General features: G+C 41.9%; 1 protein-coding gene across 1 annotated transcript in view; it reads left to right on the top strand.

Moving 5' to 3' along the window:
• YWHAE (tyrosine 3-monooxygenase/tryptophan 5-monooxygenase activation protein epsilon) overlaps window positions 1-24,139 on the top strand; it is a 44,768-nt gene that overhangs the window by 476 nt on the left and 20,153 nt on the right. The gene's annotated exons all lie outside the window — the stretch shown is intronic.

Raw genomic sequence — 24,139 nt, 5'->3', positions numbered from 1 at the left:
TGGCGAGCAGTCCCCAGGGGAGTTTCTGGGCCGGTTTTGGGACGTGGTGAACAATTTGGTGGCGTGATGAGGGAAGAAACACCCGCCACATGGGGGAGAGTGGCGACTCGGCGCTGTAGCGCGGGCGCCTTTCAGGGAAATATGGCGGGTGGGGGCGGTGGCTTTTCCCCGGAGGCCCAAAGTGGGGCGGCGGCTGTGGAGTCTCACAAAGGAGAACCCTTGCAAGCGGAGGGCTTCTCTGGTCTTGTGGTGGGGGGCCGTCTTGGATGAGGGTGGGGGAAGGGGGGAGAGAGTGGGAATCACTGCAGTTCATCCTTGGGCGGAGGCCAGCTGAGATGCTACGGTCGGATTTCCTTCCCGTAGGCCGGCACACCTTGTAGCGGGGTTTTTTAGGCTTTCCTTTCAACCTCGCTTTTTTCTAGGGAGGCCTAGAAAAATCTCTTTCACGTTCCCTGTCCTCAGACTTATCCCAGAGAGCTCGAAGTTTCTGTAATCATTTTCTGGCTCCATAAGTTGTGGGTTCTGCTGGATAGAACATTGAACAGGAAAAAAGGAGATCATGACTCTTAGTCTCTTTTCCATGCCTGTGCTTCAATCTACCGGTATTTAAAAATGATGACTTTCCTGTTTACACGCAGCGTTATGACAAATGGAAGGACCTGTTGAAAAATAAAGTTTTTTCAAATAACGTGTAGTAACTATTTTGGTTGACTCCCCTGGCTTGGAATGCGTGTTCGTACTTCATTGGGGATATTCAGTTATTCCAAAGCACTCAGCAGAGGCTTCGGTTTTTGTATTAAGAACATAAGGGATCCCAGCAGATCCTGTTTTCTTTTCTCCAGTTTTAATAGACGGCTTTATGTACAGATTGGAACAGTTCTTCTTTGTTCATTGCTCCTTTGTCCCTAAAGGTGCTATAGTCATTTTTCAGAACTTTATCGAAGTGGCCATTGTGTCTGTTTGCTCAGTCCCAAAGTGCTGCTTTTTTTAATTGCCCCTCCCGGCCTGGGTCCCTCCCTTCCCCCATTTTGGACCTAGGTATTTGAATTACCCCCACATCCTTTAAACTAGTATTATCAAAACAAAAAATCATATGTATGCTTTTTGTGTTTTTAATGCTGTTGTGGGGTGAAACATGGTTGGAATCAAGTGTCAGTGATCTTTAGATTTTGCTTCATTAAACCATTTATTTTTCAACATTCTGTGTGGGAACCTTGCTTTCCTTGAATGCCTGTTTGGTCATGTGAATAGCTTCAGGGCTAGTCCCAGTGTGTCATCATACCTTAGGATTCAGGAATTTGAAAATTAGGAGAAAAGACCTCGAACTCAAATTTAGGAAAGATCACTAAATTTCGTTTTGTAAATCCTTAAATTGCTGTTTGTATTGAACAAGATTTCTCTTGGGAGGAGGAGGGGAATAAGATGGGGAAATACAGCTCAAGGTCAGACTTGTCTTTATTTCAGTATTTAAAAGTCAAACAAATGTAGGTGTGCTTGTAATGGAAGTTGTTTTCTTCTTCCCCTCTCCTGCCCCAAATAGGTTCCCCTCTTAATCTACCAGTGCCCTTGGGAAGAAACTCTAAATTGTATTTGAATGTTTTTTGTTGTGTAGGGATTTAGGCTTTGAGTAAACCTGCTGTGATCACCAAAAAGGACATGGAGGAAGGTTTTTTTAAGAACTTATTTTAAAAACTGATTTGGAAGCTTGTGATTGTAGCTTCCAAGTAAGTGACAGTTTAGTGTGAAAATCATATTTTTGGAATTGGGTGTTGAGGATTTTTGACCAAAGGCTTAATTGGTTATTCATCACAGGACTATAGAGCCACATCCTTACTGTTGTTTAAACATTAGGGTTGTCCTTCAGGATCTAAGGGTGGGGGGTATATAGGATCTCCCAGGTGGACAGGATCTCTTGTGACTTTTGGGCACAAAATTGGGAGGGAGTCATTGGAAAGGAAGAAGAGGAAGACAGTCATTAGGAATCATCCTCTACCTTTGTCCACTCCTTTATTGGGTGCAAAAAATGACCCCATAGTTATAAGTTGCCAAACAATTTATCAGGTATGGGGAAGGTGAAGAGTGCTTTTGACGATTTGGTTTGGTGTAGTTGGATATACATATTGGCTTTTTTCCTTGTTCTTGCAGTACCTTTAGCTTTTATCTTGCATGTTATGTTGAACCTAGTACTTCAACTTTTTTGTGGCATCATTTAACTTTGTCCTGGTGAATTGGAATCAATTGATGCAGATTATTTAATGGTACTGGAGGACGAGCTAAGCTGTGTTCAGGAAAAGGACAGTTTGTGTTGCAGATGGGAAATATTGAAGTTTGGGGCTAGGACTGTTCACTTTGAAGATCAAATCTAGCATCTTATCATGTAACAACAGTAGTCTAAGGGATGGTTTTTATATCATTCATAACCATATTAAGCAACCCCATCATCTTTTAGCATTTCTGAAGTCTTAACTTCTCGTGTATATGAACCATATTAGTATGGGAAAGTGGGGAATATAGAGGGGGGAAAATGAGTACTTTCTACATTTTTTGAGAATAGAGCGGTCACCATAGGCTACATTTGGGTTGCGGGGTAGTGCTGGTTTTGGCCTGTTCTCACTTTTCTTCTCCATGTGATGATTAGCTCCACATGAGGTAGGGGTAACATTTTGATGGTCGAGTTTGATTCAGTCTGTGAACGGAACACCAGGAATGCATCTGTTCTGTGTCACTTGAGAGCTGTCCTTTTAAGACACCAGAGCCTCATCTCTGGCTTATTTTGGTAGTCAGTGAGGGGTGGGGGGCATGTTTTGAATTACCTCCTTAATATACATCTTGTTAGGGGAAAAAAAAAATGGATAAGAGTAAATTGACTTTAGTAATGAGTTTAAAAGCAAGGTTAATTATCAGTTCTTTGACTATAGGCCAGTAATAATTTTTATTGTTGCTATTTCACTTAAGGCTGAAATTGCTATTTCAGTTAATGGAGTTAAATTTATTGAATACATTTCTCCTATCTAAACATAAGCAGAGTTGGATAATGCAATTTAAAAATTCCTCCTACAAGTAGCTTTTAGTCTTTGTGTTTAAGGTAGATGCTCTTTTGTGTATATTTTAGTGCATATACACAATATATAGTTCAGTCTATTCTGTTGGCTTACAAAACTATAGAATATAATGAAATCATGAATCATTGCAATTTGAGGTGGTGATGGGGTAAATTCTTATTGTGGACATTTCTAGGCACCCTTTTCATCTTTGAATTCTAGTATGGGGAAGAACACAGATACTAAACTGAGCAAATTTTGGATTCATTAAGTACAAGCAAACCCACTGAAAGTCCATACAAATAAGCAGGCTTTTCATAATTGTTTTATAGCTTGGTCAAGGGAATATGAAATATTCAGAAAATTTCTTGACTTTAACCTGGTATATAGCAAGTGAAATTTCAGCACAGTGAATTAATGTATCTAATTTTACAAATGAATGTCAAATACTTTAAGAAGCTGATCTGAAAGCATGATTTTTTTTTTAAAGGGCTGTAAGGCTGATTTTCCAGCAATTTTTTAGCCTTATATTTAAGTAAAGTGTATTTAAACAGTAGTGACAGGCATAGGATATAGGTTAAAATTTTAAACTTTGTTATATAATTTCATATTTATATAGAACTTCACATTTCACAGACCACTTTCAGAAAATTTTTTACTTATTTCATGTGATATTGAAGTCGGTAGTGTTAATTCCATTTTATGGTTCAGGAAAGTGAGAAGATTTAGTGATTTTTTTGTTTTGTTTTGTTTTTTAATTTTCCTGTATCACATGACTAGTTGGCAAGTACATGGCAAAGCCAGAACTTGTCTGTCTGATGACCTTTAGACTGGTACTCTTATTTCTCCTGAGCCACTCACAAAAGACCCATGTGTAACTAAATCAGATGGTGCCTTGTGGGAGGAGGGGTATGCTTATTTTTTTAGCAGTTACTTCACATAATATGTTTTGGTATTTATGACTTGACTCGTATCCATTGTAAATAGGTAAGATATCTTCATACTTTTCTAGAGAAATCTCTTGTTTTCTTTCAAAAACAAGGCACAGTGAATGAAGTTAGAGTGATGAATTTTAGGTAGTCTCAGAGTGTGTTTATATTTAGGTTTTTTGCTTTATCACAATTTCTGTATTGGGATATAACTTAATGCCATGCATTTCTGTAAAGTACTTCTAAAACGTTTCTGCCCCTCACCTTAGTCTTAATGAATGCAGCCCTTAAATTAATGATATAGTCATAAAAATTTGGGGGGCAGGGAGGTTGGCAAATGATTCTCAAATGTTCCAGATAGTAGCCTAGCTAGCTGTTAAGCAGAATCTCTTAAGGGGTAGTGGGGAACAGAAACAAAATTGTTTTCACGGTTTTTGAAATGGTCAGTTAACAGTTTGATACAGTTAAATACAGATACATCCCAGTTGACAGATTGGTTTGCCAAGATAACATTACTTTGAGCTCATTAACTAAATATTCATGCAAGTCCTAGGAACAATTTCAGAAGCTCGTGTAAGTTTACTAAGTTGTAATAACAACTGCCATAATAATAGAAGGGTCATCATAATTTATTCAAGTCAGGATACCTTGAAGTGAACGGGTGCCAATTCATAATTGTGCTGAAACTGCAAATTTGCCCTATGGTCGTCCTACTTAAGACCATTTGTTGCTACTAGTTGTCTCATTTAGAAAGTTTCCTAAGCTTTGTCCATCCCTCTACCACCAAGATATCTTAGATCTGAATCCCCAGAATATTGGTTTTCTTCTTTCAAATGAAGTTATTATTTGGCAGAACATAAGATGGATCAAAGGCAAAGTGAAAACTTTCCTCCTCTCACTCCCCTTTCCCCCAAATGGGAGCTGGAAAAGTCAAGAATACAGTAGTTGCTGAAAATAGAGCTCGTACTGGCATACTAACTAGTCAATCAGACTGATAGTGTCAAAGCCAAGTATGTTTTATGTATGTTTACCTTGAGTTAGATCTGTGTTTAAAAATACTTGACTTAGGGCTTCCCTGGTGGCACAGTGGTTGGGGGTCTGCCTGCTGATGCAGGGGACACAGGTTCGTGCTCCGGTCCGGGAAGATCCCACATGCCGCGGAGCGGCTGGGCCTGTGCCCCATGGCCGCTGAGCCTGCGCTCCGCGGTGGGAGAGGCCACAGCGGCGAGAGGCCTGCGTACCGCAAAAAAAAAAGAAAAAAACTTAGGTGCAGACCCTTAGCAGCAGGGTCTGTCTTAAGTTTAGAACTTTCCAAATAATATTTTTAAAGTCTCACCCACGTCTTGTTATGATCATTATGTTTAGAACACTGAATCCTGAATAGTTTAGAAAACATATGATCATGATGCTGGTTTATCTTTTTGAAATTTAATCTTGAATTTATTGCCCTTCTTTCAGTGATCGATCCATCATAGTAGCTGGGCATATCTGTCATTGGTAGGCTTCATTTGTGATCAGGACAGGATTTTATCTAGCTAAAGCAATATGAAATGTGTTAAGCCCTTCTCTTCACATATAAAAATTTGGAGGAGACACGTTACTATGAGTAAGAATTAATGACTTTTGGACTTCCCTGGTGGCGCAGTGGTTAAGAATCCGCCTGCCAGTGCAGGGGACACATGTTCGACCCCTGGTCCGGGAAGATCCCACATGCCGCGGAGCAGCTAAGCCCGTGCGCCACAACTACTGAGCCTGCGTTGCGTTCTAGAGCCTGCGAGCCACCACTACTGAGCCCGTGTGCCATAACCACTGAAGCCCGTGCGCCTAGAGCCCGTGCTCCGCAACAAGAAGCCAGCGCAATGAGAAACCTGGGCACCTCAACGAAGAGTAGCCCCCGCTCACCGCAACTAGAGAAAGCTGGCGCGCTCAACGAAGACCCAACACAGCCAAAAATAAATAAATTTATAATAAATAATTACCTTGTTAAATTTGCTTGTTAGGAAGTCAGAATACTTTAAAAAATGACTTTCATACTTTGGTGGATGTAATGTAGTGCAAAGGCCTTGGAATCATTTGGATTCCTCATCTATAGAATGGGAATTAATGATATCTACCTTGCTTGCTAATTTCAAGGGTGGTTATGAAGTTGTGGGCTTTTGTAAACTGCAAAGTATAATTATCAGGTAGTAGTCTTAATTGTGAAAATTTCCTTTTACCCATTGTCAGAGATGAAGTAAATGTTTTTGCTGTTGATCTACATTCATATTAGAGGATAACGTACCTTTGTTTTTTTTGGGGGGGGTGGGTACGCGGGCCTCTCACCGCCGTGGCCTCTCCTGTTGCTGAGCACAGGCTCTGGATGCGCGGGCCCAGCCGCTCCGTGGCATGCGGGATCCTCCCGGACCGGGGCACGAATCCACGTCCCCCACATCGGCAGGCAGATTCTTAACCACTGCGCCACCAGGGAAGCCCTGACATACCTTTTTTGAGTTATTCTTAGCAAGTGTACTGTCATGGGTTTAGTGTCCAAGTTAGATTTGCATAAAGGTTAGTTCCCAAAACAAAATCCTTAATCTTAACTCATCTGTAAAATTGCATATCCAGAGGATGAAGGTTGTCCAAATTTATTCCCAAGCAGTTTAACCTATACTTTGGCCACGTTGAGGTATGTAGTACTTGATTTTTTTGGCTGCACCTTGTGGCATACAGGATCTTAGTTCCCTGACCAGGGATGGAACTTGCGCCCCCTGAAGTGGAAGCGCGGAGTCCTAACCAGTGGACCGCCAGGGAGTCCCTGGTATGTAGTTCTTCCTTTTTTCTTTTTAAATTTATTTAATTTATTTATTTTTGGTTGCATTGGGTCTTTGTTGCTGCATGCGGGCTTTCTCTAGTTGCGGCAAGCAGGGGCTACTCTTAGTTGCAGTGCATGGGCTTCTCATTGCAGTGGCTTCTCTTGTTGCAGAGCATGGGCTCTAGGCACGTGGGCTTCAGTAGTTCTGGCACTCGGGCTCAGTAGTTGTGGCTCTTGGGCTCTAGAGCGCAGGCTCAGTAGTTGTAGCACATGGGCTTAGTTGCTCCATGGCATGCAGTATCTTCCCGGACCAGGGCTTGAACCCATGTCCCCTGCATTGGCAGGCGGATTCTTAACCACTGCACCACGAGGGGAGTCCCTGTAGTTCTTTTGATATTAATTCCAGGTTAATATTCAGGAGGATATACTTATCTCCCTAGCAGATATAACACCTGATGTCTATGGGTTTGGGATGAAAGGTTCCATAGTACAAAAGCGTAAAAGTAAATCAGTGTTAAATATTTGCACGTTAGCAGTCTCAGGTTACTGACTAGGAAAAAATATTATGTGTAACCAGTATCGTGAGATGTGATTTTAAAGGCTTAGTGTAAGCCTTGGGCAGTGAATGGGTTCTGATTAAAGAAAGCTACCAATTATGAGCTTCCCTGGTAGGGCAGTGGTTAAGAATCCACCTGCCAGTGCAGGCGACATGGGTTCGAGCCCTGGTCCGAGAAGATCCCACATGCTGCAGAGCAACTAAGCCCATGCGCTACAACTACTGAAGCCTGCGCACCTAGAGCCCATGCTCCACAACAAGAGAAGCCACTGCAATGAGAAGCTCGCGCACCACAACAAAGAGTAGCCCCTGCTCGCCACAACTAGAGAAAGCCCACATGCAGCAATGAAAACCCAACGCAGCCAAAAACAAATAAAATAAATAAATTTGTATGAAAATAAGCTACCAATTAATACTACGTAGTCCTTGGTGGTTAGTCATTTGAAGATTTAAGGACCTTGGAATGGTGGTGGTGAATACTTTTGTGTTGTAGAAATGTGTCCTGCTTAAGAGTTTATGTGATTGATTGATTTTGTTTGCTCATAATGGGCTAAATCATAAATTAGTAAAAATTTATAATAGGATTACCATGAGAATTTCGACACATTTTTATGCCCTTTGACTATAAAATATCACTTAGGACAGTTATAATTTTGCTTTTATAAGTTTTTCAAAAGGTATTCATTAATACAAATTTTTTTTTGTGCAGAGTAAAGTTTTCCCTCCACAACTTTAAAATACGTTACTATGAAAGTGCTGCAATTTTGATGAGAGTTTCTTGGCTGTTCAAAGACTTAGGAAAATAAATCAGATTACTAAATCTGAATAAGAAGTATAACTCTTCTCCTGAATCAGTGCATGGGTTATTTCTTGTCATTTTACCTCTCATGTGCTCCAAAACAAAATTTTAAGGTTTTTTAATTTCAGTATCAAATTCTACAGAAATTATGAAAAGAGATTGACTTTAAGCTCTTTTTTTCCCACTCCCATATGTACCTTAGGTCATTTACTTCCCCAATCTTTTACATTTTTTTTGGTTCTAGTACAGGTAAACATGTTTGCATGCCTGAGGGAGTATCTTCGTAAATTCTAAGAGGAGAAATCTCCAGTTCTGATGGAGTAAGAGGGATCTTTTTTTCCCTCTCAGTATTGAGACTCGTGGGCGAGATACCTTTCTGGAGTCAAAATTGTAGAGTCGTTGTAAAAGGATGTCTGTTTTCTACCTATCAGAAGCTAATCAGGAACGTTTAAAAATTTTTTTTATATAAATTTATTTTTGGGTGTGTTGGGTCTTTGTTGCTGTGCGCGGGCTTCTCTAGTTGCGGCGAGCGGGAGCTACTCTTCGTTGGGGGCCGCGGGCTTCTCATTGCGGTGGCTTCTCTTGTTGTGGAGCACGGGCTCTAGGCGCGTGGGCTCCAGAGCGCAGGCTCAGTAGTTGTGGCGCACGGGCTTAGTTGCTCCGTGGCATGTGGGATCTTCTCGGACCAGGGATCGAACCCATGTCTCCTGCATTGGCAGGCGGATTCTTAACCACTGCTCTATCAGGGAAGCCCTAAAATTTTTTTAAGGCTAGATTTTTTTCTGGCCGGCTGAGCAGCTTGTGTTATCTTAGTTCCCCAACTACGGATCGAACCTGGGCCCTCAGCAGTGAAAGTGTGGAGTCCAAACCACTGGACCACCAGGGAATTCCCAAGGCTAAAAATTGTTTTACTCTTTTTTAAGGGAAGGTATGAGTTAATTTTAGAGTGAGAGGCTCCTCTGTTTAGGCTGGTGCATGAAGAAGAAAAATGGTACATATTTGAGTGTCAAGATTATTGTTTTGAAAAGCCTTAGTATTCAGAGTATGTACCAGGCACTGTTCTAAACAACTTGGGATTCACCAGTAAACAAAACAGACAAAAGTTCTGTTCAAGGAGCTTATTTTGCAGTGAATGCATAAATGCTTTTAGAATTACTCTTCTGTTAGTATGTGTAATTAAGAGTTAATTTGAGGGTGGGAGGGAGGGAGACGCAAGAGGGAAGCGATATGGGAACATATGTATATGTATAAATGATTCACTTTGTTATAAAGCAGAAACTAACCATTGTAAAGCAATTATACTCCAATAAAGATGTAAAAAAAAAAGAGTTAATTTGAATTAGTCAATAACAACAGTGGTGTTTGGTACAATGTAAGGCATTATACCTGGTGCTGGTCCCTGTCCCATATCAAATTCTTTCTTCATTGACTACTAGTGTTAAGTGGTATTAACAAACAAAAGTTTTCTCAAAAAATTATTTTCATTGACTCTGATAATAAAACCCTGTAACAGTACCATCTACAATTTATTGAAAACTATTCCAGGTGCTTAACATTCCCTCAATCCTCAAAAACAACCCTGCAGAGTAGGTACTTTTACAGATAAGGATTAAGAACTTTAGGAAAGGTGACCGCAGTAGGGATCACCGGGATTCAGTTAGTCTATTTCATTCCCATTAGTCCAAACCACTTGAAGCTCTATTTCTGTTCCTTACGTTAAAAAAAAAAGAAAAAAAAATTTTTTAATTTGTTTCTGGCTGTGTTGGGTCTTTGTTGTGGCATGTGGGCTTCTCTCTAGTTGTGGCGTGTAGCTTCTGTAGTTGTGACACGCGGGCTCACTAGTTGGGGCTTGTGGACTTAGTTGCCCTGCGGCATGTGGGATCTTAGCTCCCTGACCAGAGATCGAAGCCGAGCCCCCTCAATTGGAAGGTGGATTCTTAACCACTGGACCACCAGGGAAGTCCCTGTTTCTTAGTTTTTTTTTTTTAATATATATAAATTTATTTATTCTTATTTTAGTTTTTTGGCTGCACTGGGTCTTCACTGCTGTGCCGCGCGGGCTTTCTCTAGTTGCGGCGAGCGGGAGCTACTCTTCGTTGTTGTGCGTGGGCTTCTCATTGCGATGTCTTCTCTTGTTGCAGAGCACAGGCTCTAGGCACGTGGGCTTCAGTAGGTGCACCACGCAGGCTCAGTAGTTGTGGTGCATGGGCTTAGTTGCTCCGTGGCATGTGGGATCTTCCCGGACCAGGGCTTGAACCTGTGTCTCCTGCATTGGCACGCGAATTCTTAACCTCTGCGCCACCAGGGAAGCCTTGTTCTTTAGGTTTTAATTTTATAACTTAAAGGTTATTTTGAACAGTCTTTTGGCTTAATTTGTGTTTTCTTTCATATATGAATAAGGCAGAAGGGTATGTAGGTTTGAGTATATTTTTTATTGAAGAGAGAGATGAGATAGGAGAATGAGCACTGGACCAGAAATCATTAAATTTAGGGGAGGTCTTTCATGTCCATGTTTTATTTCTGATTACTGTCCCTTCAGACATGTAACTTAGTCTCAGGGCCTGTTTTTCTCATCTGTGTAATAGACTTCTTTTATTATTATTATTATTTTTTTAATTGGAGTATAATTGCTTTACAATGGTGTGTTAGTTTCTGCTTTGTAACAAAGTGAATCAGTTACACATATGTTCCCATATCTCTTCTCTCTTGTGTCTCCCTCCCACCCTCCCTATCCCACCCCTCTAGGTGGTCACAAAGCACCGAGCTGATGTCCCTGTGCTATGCGGCTGCTTCCCACTAGCTATCTGCCTTACGTTTGGTAGTGTATATATGTCCATGCCTCTCTCTCGCTTTGTCACAGCTTACCCTTCCCCCTCCCCATATCCTCAAGTCCATTCTCTAGTAGGTTTGTGTCTTTATTCCTGTCTTACCCCTAGGTTCTTCATGACATTTTTTTCCCCTTAAATTCCATATATATATGTGTTAGCATACGGTATTTGTCTTTCTCTTTCTGACTTACTTCACTCCGTATGACAGACTCTAGGTCTATCCACCTCATTACAAATAGCTCAATTTCGTTTCTTTTTATGGCTGAGTAATATTCCATTGTATATATGTGCGACATCTTTTTTATCCATTCATCTGATGATGGACACTTAGGTTGCTTCCTTCTCCGGGCCATTGTAAATAGAGCTGCAATGAACATTTTGGTACTATTATTATTATTATTACTATTATTTTTATTATCATTTTTAGGTCACGCTGTGGGGCATGCGGAATCTTAGTTCCCCAACCGGGGATCGATGCCCCCTGCATTGGGAACATGGAGTCTTAACCACTGGACCACCAGGGAAGTCCCTGTATAATAGACTTCTGAAAGCTGTATTATACAATTTGCAGGCAGAAACTTTAAAAAAAGTAATCTTTGCCTTGTGACCAGCAGAGTGGAGGGCTATGAAAGAAATCTAAATTCAGCTGTGGATTGTGTCTACAACTTTGGGTTTTACTCCAGTCAGCTAAGCTACTGGTTCATTTAATAGAGGAACTCCCATTTGCCAAGTTTTCATATATATTCCTGCTTGTGTTGAATGAATTACAAGGTTCAACTATATGAAATTGTCAATTTCAGCCATTTTTGACCTACAAAAATGATGATTTTATATGATTTAATGTAATGTTAAGTTGTGGTTGGAAGGTCTGGAAGATGAGGCTTCAGTATACCCCAAAAGGCATCAAGCTTTTAAGGAAGCACCAGGATTAATGAGGGACTGTGCCACGAATACTTTCCCTCAGAGGCTGGTTTAGCTTTTTTACTTACCTTGCTTGAGTTGACCTATTTTCACTTTGTAGGTCTGTTCTCTGTTTTTTGTTGGTTTTTCTTTTCTCAGAATAATGGATTCGCATTTGCTGTATTTGCAATTCTCTCTTTTTTTTTTGGCGGTACACGGGCCTCTCACAGTTGTGGCCTCTCCCGTTGCGGAGCACAGGCTCCGGGCGCGCAGGCTCAGCGGCCATGGCTCATGGGCCGAGCCGCTCCGCGGCATGTGGGATCTTCCCGGACCAGGGCACAAACCCGTGTCCCTTGCATCGACAGGCGGACTCTCAACCACTGCGCCACCAGGGAAGCCCTGCAATTCTTTTAATGCAGCACTTTCAGGGTCACTTTGGCATGATAAACTTCTCTTGGAACTGTGCAACATAGGGACCCCAGATACTTTGATCATTTTGGGGAAAAGGTGCTGCATAAAATACTGTTTTTTCTCCCGAATAACATGAATGGAATTTCATCCTGTTTTACTAGTTGTCAGGATAAAGAGAATGTACAAGGCTACTACCCTCATTGTTCTTTCCAGAGGAGAGTTGGTCTCAGTATTATACTTTACAGTTGGTAAAATGCAGTTGTAAGAAAATGTTTGGATTTATTAGATTATGTAGTATTAATATGGTTCCTTAAGTGTAACCAGTAGAATCCCACTTATTAATGTGGAATTTTTCTTACTGTTTTATATTTTAAATTACTGTTGTCTTTCTCCTTTCCCCTTACGCATTGTGAGATTCTTTGTTGCTTTCTAGCTTTGAAATCTTAACTAGTGCTTATTCCTAAACCCCCTGGCTTTTTCACATGGACATTGAAGATATTCACGTGTTATTTTATTTAATCAAGGAATAGAGAGATTATAGGACTTCCTTGGGGGCACAGTGGTTAAGAATCTGCCTGCCAGTGCAGGGGACACGGGTTTGAGCCCTGGTCCGGGAAGATCCCACATGCCACGGAGCAACTAAGCCCGTGTGCTACAACTACTGAGCCCGTGCTCTAGAGCCTGCGAGCCACAACTACTGAGCTCGTGTGCTGCATCTACTGAAGCCTGTGCGCCTAGGCCCCGTGCTCCACAATAAGAGAAGCAACCGCAATAAGAAGCCTGTGCACCACAACAAAGAGTAGTCCCCGCTCGCTGCAACTAGAGAAAGCCCGCATGCAGCAGTGAGACCCAACACAGCCATAAATAAATAAATTTTAAAAAAGGAATAGAGAGATTAAACAGTATTGAGCAGGAGAAAAATACCACTGTTTGTAATTTCTTATTTATTTTTGGCTGCAGTGGGTCTTCGTTGCTGCGTGTGGGCTTTCTCTGGTTGTGGTGAGCAGGGGCTAGTCTTCATTGCGGTGCGCAGGTTTCTCATTGCGGTGACTTCTCATTGCGGAGCACGGGCTCTAGGCGCGTGGGCTTCAGTAGTTGTGGCACATGGGCTCAGTAGTTGTAGCTCGTGAGCTCTAGAGCACAGGCTCAGTAGCTGTGGCACACGGGCTTAGTTGCTCCGTGGGATCTTCCCGGACCAAGGCTCAAACCCGTGTCCCCTGCATTGGCAGGTGGATTCCTAACCACTGTGCCACCAAGGAAGCTCTCCCCACTTTTCTAAGAAAAATACTTATTTTATATTTGGCTGCATCAGGTCTTAGTTGCGGCATGTGGGATCTTTCATTGCAGTGTGCGGACTTCTCTCTAGTTGTGGTGCGCGCGGGCTCTGTAGTTGCCCTGTGGCATGTGAGATCTTAGTTCCCTGAACTGGGATCGAATCTGCATCCCCTGCATTGGAAGGCAGATTCTTAACCACTGGACCACCAGGGAAGTCCACAATTTCCCCGATTCTTTTTTTTAACTACAGAAGTTAAAATTAAATGTAAAAAAGTTAAACAAGTACAGCCCTATCAAGTAAAATATTGACAGCTACTCCAACCTGCCGGATGTAACGATTGTTGACAGTTTGTGAATATACTTTTAGAACTTCGCTCAAGTGCCAATTTGTGTATTCACAAACATACCTTGTTTTATTGACTCTAATGTTATTGATATGCATCATACTAATACAGAAAAATGCTAACTGCATCATGACATGCCACTGACTAAGAGAAATCTGGGTTTCAGAGATGTTAATGTAAAAAAAAAAAAGTGTCCTAAAGATAGATACATATTTATAGTACATACATGTAATGTACTGCATTCTTTCGTAGAAATCACATTATATGTTATTCAGCCACATGCCTTTTTCCCTCAACAAAACATTGTGAATATAAAAAAGTATTTTTAAAAAAATTATTTATTTTTTATTTATTTTTGGCTGCGTTGGGTCTTTGTTGCTGCGCGTGGGCTTTCTCTAGTTGCAGCGAGCGGGGGCTACTCTTCGTTGTGGTGCGAGGGCTTCTCATTGCAGTGGCTTCTCCTGTTGTGGAGCACGGGCTCTAGGCGCGTAGGCTTCAGTAGTTGTGGCGCGTGGGCTCAGTAGTTGTGGCTCGCAGGCTCCAGAGTGCAGGCTCAGCAGTTGTGGCGCACAGGCTTAGGAGCTCTGCGGCATGTGGGATCTTCCTGGACCAGGGCTCGAACCCATGTCCCCTGCATTGGCAGGCGGATTCTTAACCGCTGTGCCACCAGGGAAGCCCTAACAAAGGTTTTTTAAAACAAAAATTGGGACTTCCCTGGTGGCGCAGCGGTTAAGAACCTGCCAATGCAGGAGACACGGGTTCAATTCCTGGTCTGGGAAGATCCCACATGCCGTGGAGCAGCGAAGCCCATGAGCCACAACTACTGAGCCCAGAAGCCACAACTACTTTGCCTGCGAGCCACAACTACTGAGCCCGCATGCCACAACTACTGAAGCCCCACGTACCTAGAGCCTGTGCGCCGCAACGAAGACCCAACACAGCCATAAATAAATAATTAAATTTATTTTAAAAAAATTGGACCATTTCAACCAGACTAACATAAAAACGTTTAAAATGTCTGGTTTGTTCACCTATGTCAGTCTACCTTTAAAGGAGGAAATCTTCCCAAGGGATTTTACTGTGCAGCCAGGGTTGAGAAACACGGGAATAGATCGTTTCTCAAACCCCTGACTAAGAGTTACTGAGGGTGCTTGTTAAAAATTAAGGCATTTGATCAGTACTCAAATTTAATACATATCTCCGGGTATACAGCTAGATTTGACTAGACGACCTTGTAGAGCTCCCTTCTTAGAGGCTGTCTCAGCTGTTTTTTCAGCAGTGACTTGCCAGAGACCCTGAGTTGGAGAATATGAGAAATTCTGTGGCAATATTGCATAGTTTTTTGTCCAGTTGTTTAAAAAACATGATCAGTTAACTCTTGTTTTTGAGTGGTGCTGCATACTTTGAGTATGGACCTCTTACTATTTTTTCCCTTCATTTACGTAGTTTATTGATTTCTGTCGCTTTTCCCTGTATCTACCTCTGTATTTTCATATTATGTTTTTTAAAAAATTTATTTATGGTGCGTTGGGTCTTTGTTGCTGCATGCAGGCTTTCCTCTAGTTGCGGCGAACGGGGTCTATTCTTTGTTGAAGTGTGCAGGCTTCTCATTGTGGTGTCTTCTCTTGTTGCAGAGCACGGGCTATAGGCGTGTGGGCTTCAGTAGTTGTGGCGCGTGGGCTCAGTAGTTGTGGTTCGTGGGCTCTAGAGCACAGGATCAGTAGTTGTGGCACGTGGGCTTAGTTGCTTCGCAGCATGTGGGATCTTCCCAGACCAGGGCTCGAACCTGTATCCCCTGCATTGGCAGGCAGATTCTTAACCACTGCCCCACCAGGGAAACCCCCCAGATGTCGTCTTTAAGTAGAGATTATAACAGGAGGGTTGTGATGGTGCCTGGGATTTCTGCTTTTTCGTTAAGCCCCCAGGTGATGTTTGATGTTCCTGGTCTGTAGACTACACTTCCTGTAGCAAGGATTGTAGACTATGTTTTTCAGCCGCAACTGTGTCTTAGCTTGAGTTTCCTTAGAAGTGGACCCTAAAGCAAAGATTCAGGAGCCAGTGATTTACTTTGTTGGGGAAGGAAACATCAGTTGGGGAGTGAGGGCCAGCAGATAGTCAATAAAGGTGTATTATCAGGCTAACTACCACTGTGGGCAACTGTAACTGAATGACCCTGGAGGAACTTTGAGAGCCATTGTCAAACATATGTTTCATAGCCTTCTACTGGAAAAAGATCCCATCTGTGACTTTCATAGCTAGAGAGAAGTCAGTGCCTGGCTTAAAAGCTTCAAAGAACAGGCTGACACTCTTATTAGGTGCTAATGCAGCTGGTGATTTAAAGTTGAAGCCAATGCTCATTTATTGATTTTTTTCCTTAAATTTTATGTATTTATGTATTTATTTTTGGCTGCGTTGGGTCTTTGTTGCTGCGCGCACGTTTTCTGTAGTTGCGGCGAGTGGGGGCTACTCTTCGTTGGCGGTGCATGGGCTTCTCATTGCAGTGGCTTCTCTTGTTGTGGAGCACGGGCTCTAGGCGTGTGGTCTCAGTAGTTGTGGCGCTCGGGCTTAGTTGCTCTGTGGCATGTGGGAACTTCCCAGACCAGGGCTCGAACCCATGTCCCCTGCACTGGCAGGCGAATTCTTAACCACTGCACCCCCAGGGAAGCCCCACATTTATTGATCTCTGAAAATCCTAGGACCCTTAAAAATTATGCTAAATTTACTCAGCCTGAGCTCTGTAAATGGAACAAAGCCTGGATGACAGCACATCTGTTTACAACATGGTTTATTGAATATTTTAAGCCCACTGTTGAGATCTACTGCTCAGAAAAAAAGATTCCTTTCAAAATATTGCTGCTTATTCACAATGCACCTGATCACCCAAGAGCTCTGATAAGAGATGTACAATGAGATTAATGCTGTTTTCATGCCTGCTAACACAACATCCATTCTGCAGCCCATGGATCAAGGAGTAATTTCAACTTTCAAGTCTTACTATTTATGAAACATATTTTGTAAGGCTGTAGCTTCCATAGTTAGTGATTCCTCTGGTGGATCTGAGCAAAGTAAATTGAAAACCATTTGGAAAGGATTCAACATTCTAGATGCCATTAAGACTAAGTTCACTGTTCTTTATTTAGCTTATTACTGCTTCAAGCACAGTGTTAACACTTCTCTAAGTGCTTACATCTTCCTGGATTCCTGTATGTTTTTAAGTCTTAAAAGAGGCAAGCAGGGCTTCCCTGGTGGCACAGTGGTTGAGAGTCCACCTGCCAATGCAGGGGACGCAGGTTCGTGCCCTGGTCCGGGAAGATCCCACATGCCGCGGAGCCTGCGCGTACGGAGCCTGTGCTCCGCAACGGGAGAGGCCACAACAGTGAGAGGCCCGTGTACAGCAAAAAAAAAAAAAAAAGAGGCAAGCAAATAAAAGGATTTTAACATATTGTTGAGTTCCTATTATGTGCCAGGGAGTTTGCGATGCAATATCATTTTAACTCTCATAACCCAGTGAGTGATGGGGTATCTTCCAAGTTGTAAGTGAGGAAACAAGTTCATAGAGGTTAAGTGACATAGGTCAAATAGCATGTAAGTGAATATCTAAGCCAGAATGAAAATCTAATGTGCATCATTCTGGCTATAAATGTGGTTTCCTACCATGCTGTTTCCCAAAGTGTGTGTGTCTTTTGGTCCACCTAGTAACAGTACAAGTGGTATGTAGATATGACAAGAATAGTAAAAATGTTACTGGAATAAAATAAGACCTCTTTAGAGAGGCTTCCCAGATCTCCTGTTTTGTTTCAGCATCCTATTCATTTCATATAGTACTCAACACAAACTGTATTTAGATGTCAGATTTATTCTGTCAACTTTAAGCCATTTAAACTTTTGCTTAAAGAAGAATCCCAGGGACTTCCCTGGTGGCACAGTGGTTAAGAATCCGCTTGCCAATGCAGGGGATACGGGTTCTATCCCTGGTCCGGGAAGATCCCACGTGCTGTGGGGCAGCTAAGCCTGTGCACCACAACTACTGAAGCCTGCGCATCCTAGAGCCTGCACGCCGCAACTACTGAGCCCACGTGCTTAGGGCCCATGCTCCACAACAAGAGAAGCCACTGCAGTGAGAAGCCCGCACACTGCAACTAGAGAAAGCCTGCACGTGCCACAACAAAGACCCAACACAGCCAAAAATAAATAAAATATTAAAAAAAAAACACCCAGGGCTTCCCTGGTGGCGCGGTGGTTGGGGGTCCGCCTGCCGATGCAGGGGGCGCGGGTTCATGCCCCGGTCCAGGAGGGTCCCGCGTGCCGCGGAGTGGCTGGGCCCGTGAGCCATGGCCGCTGGGCCTGTGCGTCCGGAGCCTGTGCTCCGCAGTGGGAGAGGCCACAGCAGTGAGAGGCCCCCATACCGCAAAAAAAAAAAAAAAAAAAAAAAAAAAAAAAAAACACCCAGGAGTGGCTTCTAAATCTTGGCCAAACTGTTTACTCAGATTGCTTTTTTTTTTTTTTCAGATTGCTTTTTAAAATAAGTCATCTTAACATATGTAAGATACATCTCAATATTTTGTTGGTTTTAACAAAATATAACTGGTGATTACTATAGCTTTTTATCTCTCTAGGAAAATATAAGTGATATAAGTCTCCTAAAGCTACAAACATCAGCTTTTAATTGTATTTTTAGATCCTTTCCACATTATTTACTGTTGGAATTAAAGTAGTTACGAATTTTTATTTATTTATTTTGGCTGCGCCGCATGGCTTGTGAGATCTTAGTTCCCCAGCCAGGATTGAACGTGGACCCTTGGCAGTGAAAGCACCGAGTCCTAACCACTGGACCACCAGGGGATTCCCAGTTAAGAATTTTTTAATAGATTGACTTACAATTTTGAGTAATGTAAAATCTTAAATTGTGTTTTCGCACCTCAGAACTCTTCAGTGATTTGGAAGCACACTCACACAGGTGCAAAAAACATTTCAAAGTGATGGCATCACAAACTTTGTGCAGACTTAGGCAGCTGAATTATTAGTGATGAAACTAAATTGTCGAATTTGGCAGGGATTTAATGTTCAGCAGCCAATTTAAGTCACGTTAGTTTTCTGAGAATGTTTTGTAACCAGCTTAATCTGATGGGCTTATGAGAGTATAGCTCTGTCAAAAATCATGTTCCATAGGGAATCATACTGAATTTCTTTTATGGTTAGCTGACAATACCTGCCCTTAAAATTGTCCAAATAAAATTTCTTTTCCATGCCTTATGGTACAGAATTATTGGTGCCAGTAGAATATTCATCAGTGTGACAGAGAAAATGCATAGTTTTAGAAAAAATTTGGCTCTTACCTGTATATTCCTAAATATTAACAGTCATTGCTACCAAGAGATACGACTCTTAGAAATCTGTAAGACAGGATGGTGATTGACATTGGATTATCCATATGAATTGATTATGTTTAGTGGTTGTACAAATTTTGCTTAGCTGGTAATTTCACTCATTTCTTGGAGGTTGTCTAAGTCCATCAGATCATCTGAAAGCAGCATAACACCTGGACATTCACATAGGTAACTTCCTGTAGAAATGCTCTCATTGATTTCATGAGATCAGAAGTGTCTGAGTAAAGACTGCTTCTCTTGTGTAAATCTAGTCAAACGTTTTCTGTGACTCTTTTTACGTAAAGATCCATATGGTAAATTCCTCTTAAATTTAGTACCTTGGAAATTTTTCCTCCAACAAACTTGCATACTTCTTGTTATCAAATACAGGAACAAAATTCAGCTTGGGACATTTTTTTTTTAACTTCTTTTTTTTTTGGAATTTTAAAAATATTTATTTTTGGCTGCACTGGGTCTTTGTTGCTGCGTGTGGGCTTTCTCTAGTTGCGACGAGTGGGGGCTACTCTTTGTTGCGGTGCGCGGGTTTGTCATTGTGGTGGCTTGTTGTGGAGCACGAGCTCTAGGCGTGCGGGCTTCAGTAGTTGTGGCTCGTGGGCTCTAGAGCGCAGGCTGAGTAGTTGTGGCACATGGGCTTAGTTGCTCCGTGGCATGTGGGATCTTCCTGGACCAGGGCTCGAACCCGTGTTCCCTGCATTTCAGGTGGATTCTTAACCACTGTGCCACCAGGGAAGTCCAGCTTGGGACATTTTAAGTTGTTGCTTCAATTGTCATTAACCATAGACAAAATTCGTGGTCTGTGTTAATTAATTGCCCATAATTCCTATGCGTATCTGTGACCTTATAAGTAATGTCTGGCTTGATAGCCTTATTTTTTTTTTTAAATAAATCTTAGTGTGGTTTCATTGGTTTTTTTTTTTAAGCTATATTGAGACACTGTAGTGCGCTCTTCCCCCTTCTTCCAGCTTCTTGTACTTGGGCAGCAGCAGGGTCATGTGAGCTGTTTGGCCAGTGCAGTGTGAGCAGAAATTGTATGTGTAACTGTGTACAGTAAGTCCCTTACATACGAACTTGTTCTGTTCCAAGAGCGCGTTTTTAAGCCCAATTTGTTACTAAGCCCAACGAAGTTAGCCTAGGCACCCAACTAACACAATCTGCTATATAATACTGTACTATAATAGGTTTATAATACTTTTCACAGAAATAATACATAAAGAAAACAGTACTTTGAAAAGCACAGTAGTGCAGTACAACAGCTGGCATACAAGGGCTGGCATCGAGTGAACAGGCAAGAAGAGTTACTGGCTGGAGGAGAGAGAGGAGGTGGGAGATGGTAGAGCTGAAGGATTGTCAGCAATAGGAGACAGAGGGCAAGCTGCAGTTTCACTCACACCTGACGTTGATGGCACAGGTTCTGGTTCCTTGATGGATTCAATTCTACCTACCCTCTTGAGAAAACGATCCAGTCATGTCTGGGTAATAGCTCTTTTTTTTCTCGTCATAAATGACACTGTAGGACTGGATTGCAGTCTGAACGGCTGCTGCAGTACCGTTCTACATTTAGGTCCTGTGCCTCAAAAAACTAAAATCCTCAAGTAAAATCTCTGCCATTTCCCACGTTGTGAGTCTCTTTGATTCTTCAGTTACTACTACTTTTGTCTCTCTTCGTCTTTTCCGTGCATCTCCTATTCCATCAGGTCTTCATTAGTAAGCTCCTCATGTTGCACAGCAAGGAGTTCAGTGAAGTCATTCTCTTGCAGACCTAGCTTGAAATAAAGACACTATACTATTGTACTCTATACAGTACTGTAAAGTACACAAAAGCACAACCACTTGTAAAGGATGCATGCACATGACAGTGTACTCCAGACAGGTGAACTGACTCAGGTGATCGGACATGCTAACGCATGTTCGTATCTTTGAAAGTTCACAGCTTGAAGGTTCGTATGTAGGGGACTTAACAGAGACAGTGACGAGCCCTTTCCTGATTCTTCTGTTTCTTCCCTTGCTTCCTTGACTAGAGAAACCTCAAGTACCGAACCATACAGCCTCAAGATGGTGGACTCTCACAAACATTTGAGTGAAAAAGAAACCTTTGTTGTGTCAAGGCTCTGAAATTTGATGAATAATTTGGTTCCCAAGCTCACCTGTCCTTTGGGAATACAGAATTATCAGTCACAATTCAGAATAAGTTGAAAACATGTTTACTGTCTCTTGTAAACTTTCAAAAGTTTCAATTTTGAAACTTTCAAACTTTCAATTTTGAAACTTTCAAAAGTTTCAAAACTTTCAATTTTGAGATATTAAATAGATTGCATCTAGGCCTCTGCTTTCCAGAATCTTAGGGGAGGCAGAGCTGTCTCAAAATTATATGCCAGCTTCTCTAAAGGTCATCCTTTGGCTGGTATGTTAAATATGTGCATGCTATATGAAGGACATTTTGCTTTCATGGCATGCCTCAATATGAATGAATCATTAAAGGGCATAACACTTCCCCCTTCTCTGCACACTAAGTCTCTGGTGGATTTCCTTTTTTTCATTCCTTAATTTCTAAACCGTATCTCTTCAGAAATAAGTATTGAGATTTTAAGGGAGATATTCATCACATTAAGCTCTCTGGCCAGGCTGAGCTCTTTCATCTTAAGCCTTTTAGTTCTCCCTTTGGTCCTCAATCTAGCTATTCTCTCCTGTTTCTGGCACAAGTCTGGTTTTCTGCTTTTTATTCATTTGGGAACTCCCCCACCCCCCTACCCCAACCCATGCCAAACATCAGGTTTTCCTTTGCTGCTGTACTTATCTTCCCCACTTTTGACTCAGAAAACACAAATATTTTTTCTGTGTATGGTACAAGAGGTATCACCTTCATACATCCCAGCTTTCAGTGTTAAGTTTCTCTGATAATCATAAGATGGAAATGTTCCCAAAATTTAAACTTTTGAAACTGGGACATTCCCTGGTGGTCCAGTGGTTAGGCCTCCATGCTTTCACTGCAGGGGGTGCGGGGTTGATCCCTGGTGGGAGATCCCGTATGTGGTGCGGTGCTACCGAAAGAAAAAAAAAAAAACACTTTTTTCTTCAGCAACTGGGAAAATACTTCAAGATATTTGTTCTCTTCCTTTTGCTATTCTCTTCTAGTGCAGAATGGCTTTCTGTGATGGTGATTCTTTTCTCTTTATTATCTTATTATCCTTATTTGAGGTTTTTAGTTATTTTGTAAAGTGTCTCTAAGATAATAGTCATCATGTGATAAAGTGAAAAACTCAGTGTGAGGGGAAAATGGTTTTTATTTTATTTTGTTATATTGAAAAGTATAGTTTTTACACTTCTATTTTAACAATAGATCTTTCTGTTTTGAGGAAGTACTCCCATTTGATAGAAATATTAATATGTCTTAGGGGAGGGGTAAAGACTTCTCTATATGTCAGTCCAGATGTATGCATATAAAATATATTCTGGGACTTCCCTGGTGGTGCAGTGGTTAAGAATCTGCCTGCCAATGCAGGGGACATGGGTTTGATCCCTGGTCCCAGAAGATCCCACATGCTGCGGAGCAGCTAAGCCCGTGTGCCACAACTACGGAGCCTGCACTCTACAGCCTGTGAGCCACAACTACTGAAGCATGTGCACTCTAGAGCCTGTGCTCCACAAGAGAAGCCACTGCAATGAGGAGTCTGTGCACCACAACGAAGAGTAGCCCCTGCTCAACACAACCAGAGAAAGCCCGCGGACAGCAATGAAAACCCAGCGCAGGCAATACACACACACACACACACACACACACACACGTATGTATGTATGTATGTATGTATGTATGTATGTACTGGGACTTGCCTGGTGGCACACTGGATAAGACTGCACTCCCAACGCAGGGGGCCTGGGTTTGATCCCTGGTCAGGGAACTAAATCCCACATGCATGCCACAACTAAGAGTTTGCATGCCACAACTAAGGAGCCCACATGCTGCAACTATGGAGCTTGTGAGTCGCAACTAAGGAGCCCACCTGCTGCAACTAAGACGTGGTGTAAACAAATAAATAAATATTAAAAGAAATATTGTAACAAATTCAATAAAGACTAAAAAAATGGTCCCCATCCAGGGCTTACCTGGTGGTGCAGTGGTTGAGAGTCCGCCTGCCGATGCAGAGGGACACGGGTTTGTGCCCCAGTCCGGGAAGATCCCACATGCCGCGGAGTGGCTGGGCCCGTGAGCCATGGCCGCTGAGCCTGCGCATCTGGAGCCTGTGCTCTGCAACGGGAGAGACCACAACAGTGAGAGGCCCGCATACAGCAAAAAAAGAAAAAAAAAAAAAGGTCCCCATCCAAAAGAAATTAAAAAAAATATATATATATATATATTCTGATCCCAAACTAACAATTTCAAACAACCATGCCTGATAACTAATAATTGGTCTAGAGAGATTTTCACTGAGGTGATTTTTATTATTTCAACAAGGTGAATTTTACAGAGAGTTTTATACAATTTACAGAGGTACCTTGGTTTTTTCCCCCTGGCTTTTCCCATGGTAGTTCTCCATCACTCCTGAGATAACTTTGCATTCTTTCCATTTGACATAATGATTTGGGAAGCTTGCCTTCATGCAAGCCAGAAATAAATGTATTGTCTTAAGTTTCTTCTCATGTTGGGTCTTTGGAGGAGTTTCTTTTCAACAGTCCCTAGTTAACTGAAGATTTTATCAATACTATCATCATCATGTCTGTCATCTGGATTACTTTTCATTGAGAAGGGGAGACTACAGAGTTTGGGACAGAGCTACTTCATCTTCGTCGTGTGTGTGTGAGAAAATACACATAACAAAATTTACCACGTTGATCATTATTTTTAAACAGTGATATATATTTTTTAAAAATTATTTATTTATT

This window comes from Phocoena phocoena, chromosome 19 (genome assembly GCF_963924675.1).
Source record: "Phocoena phocoena chromosome 19, mPhoPho1.1, whole genome shotgun sequence".
NCBI lineage: Eukaryota > Metazoa > Chordata > Mammalia > Artiodactyla > Phocoenidae > Phocoena > Phocoena phocoena.
Note: the sequence above shows the minus strand (reverse complement) of the source record. Positions and strands in the feature narration are given on the sequence as shown.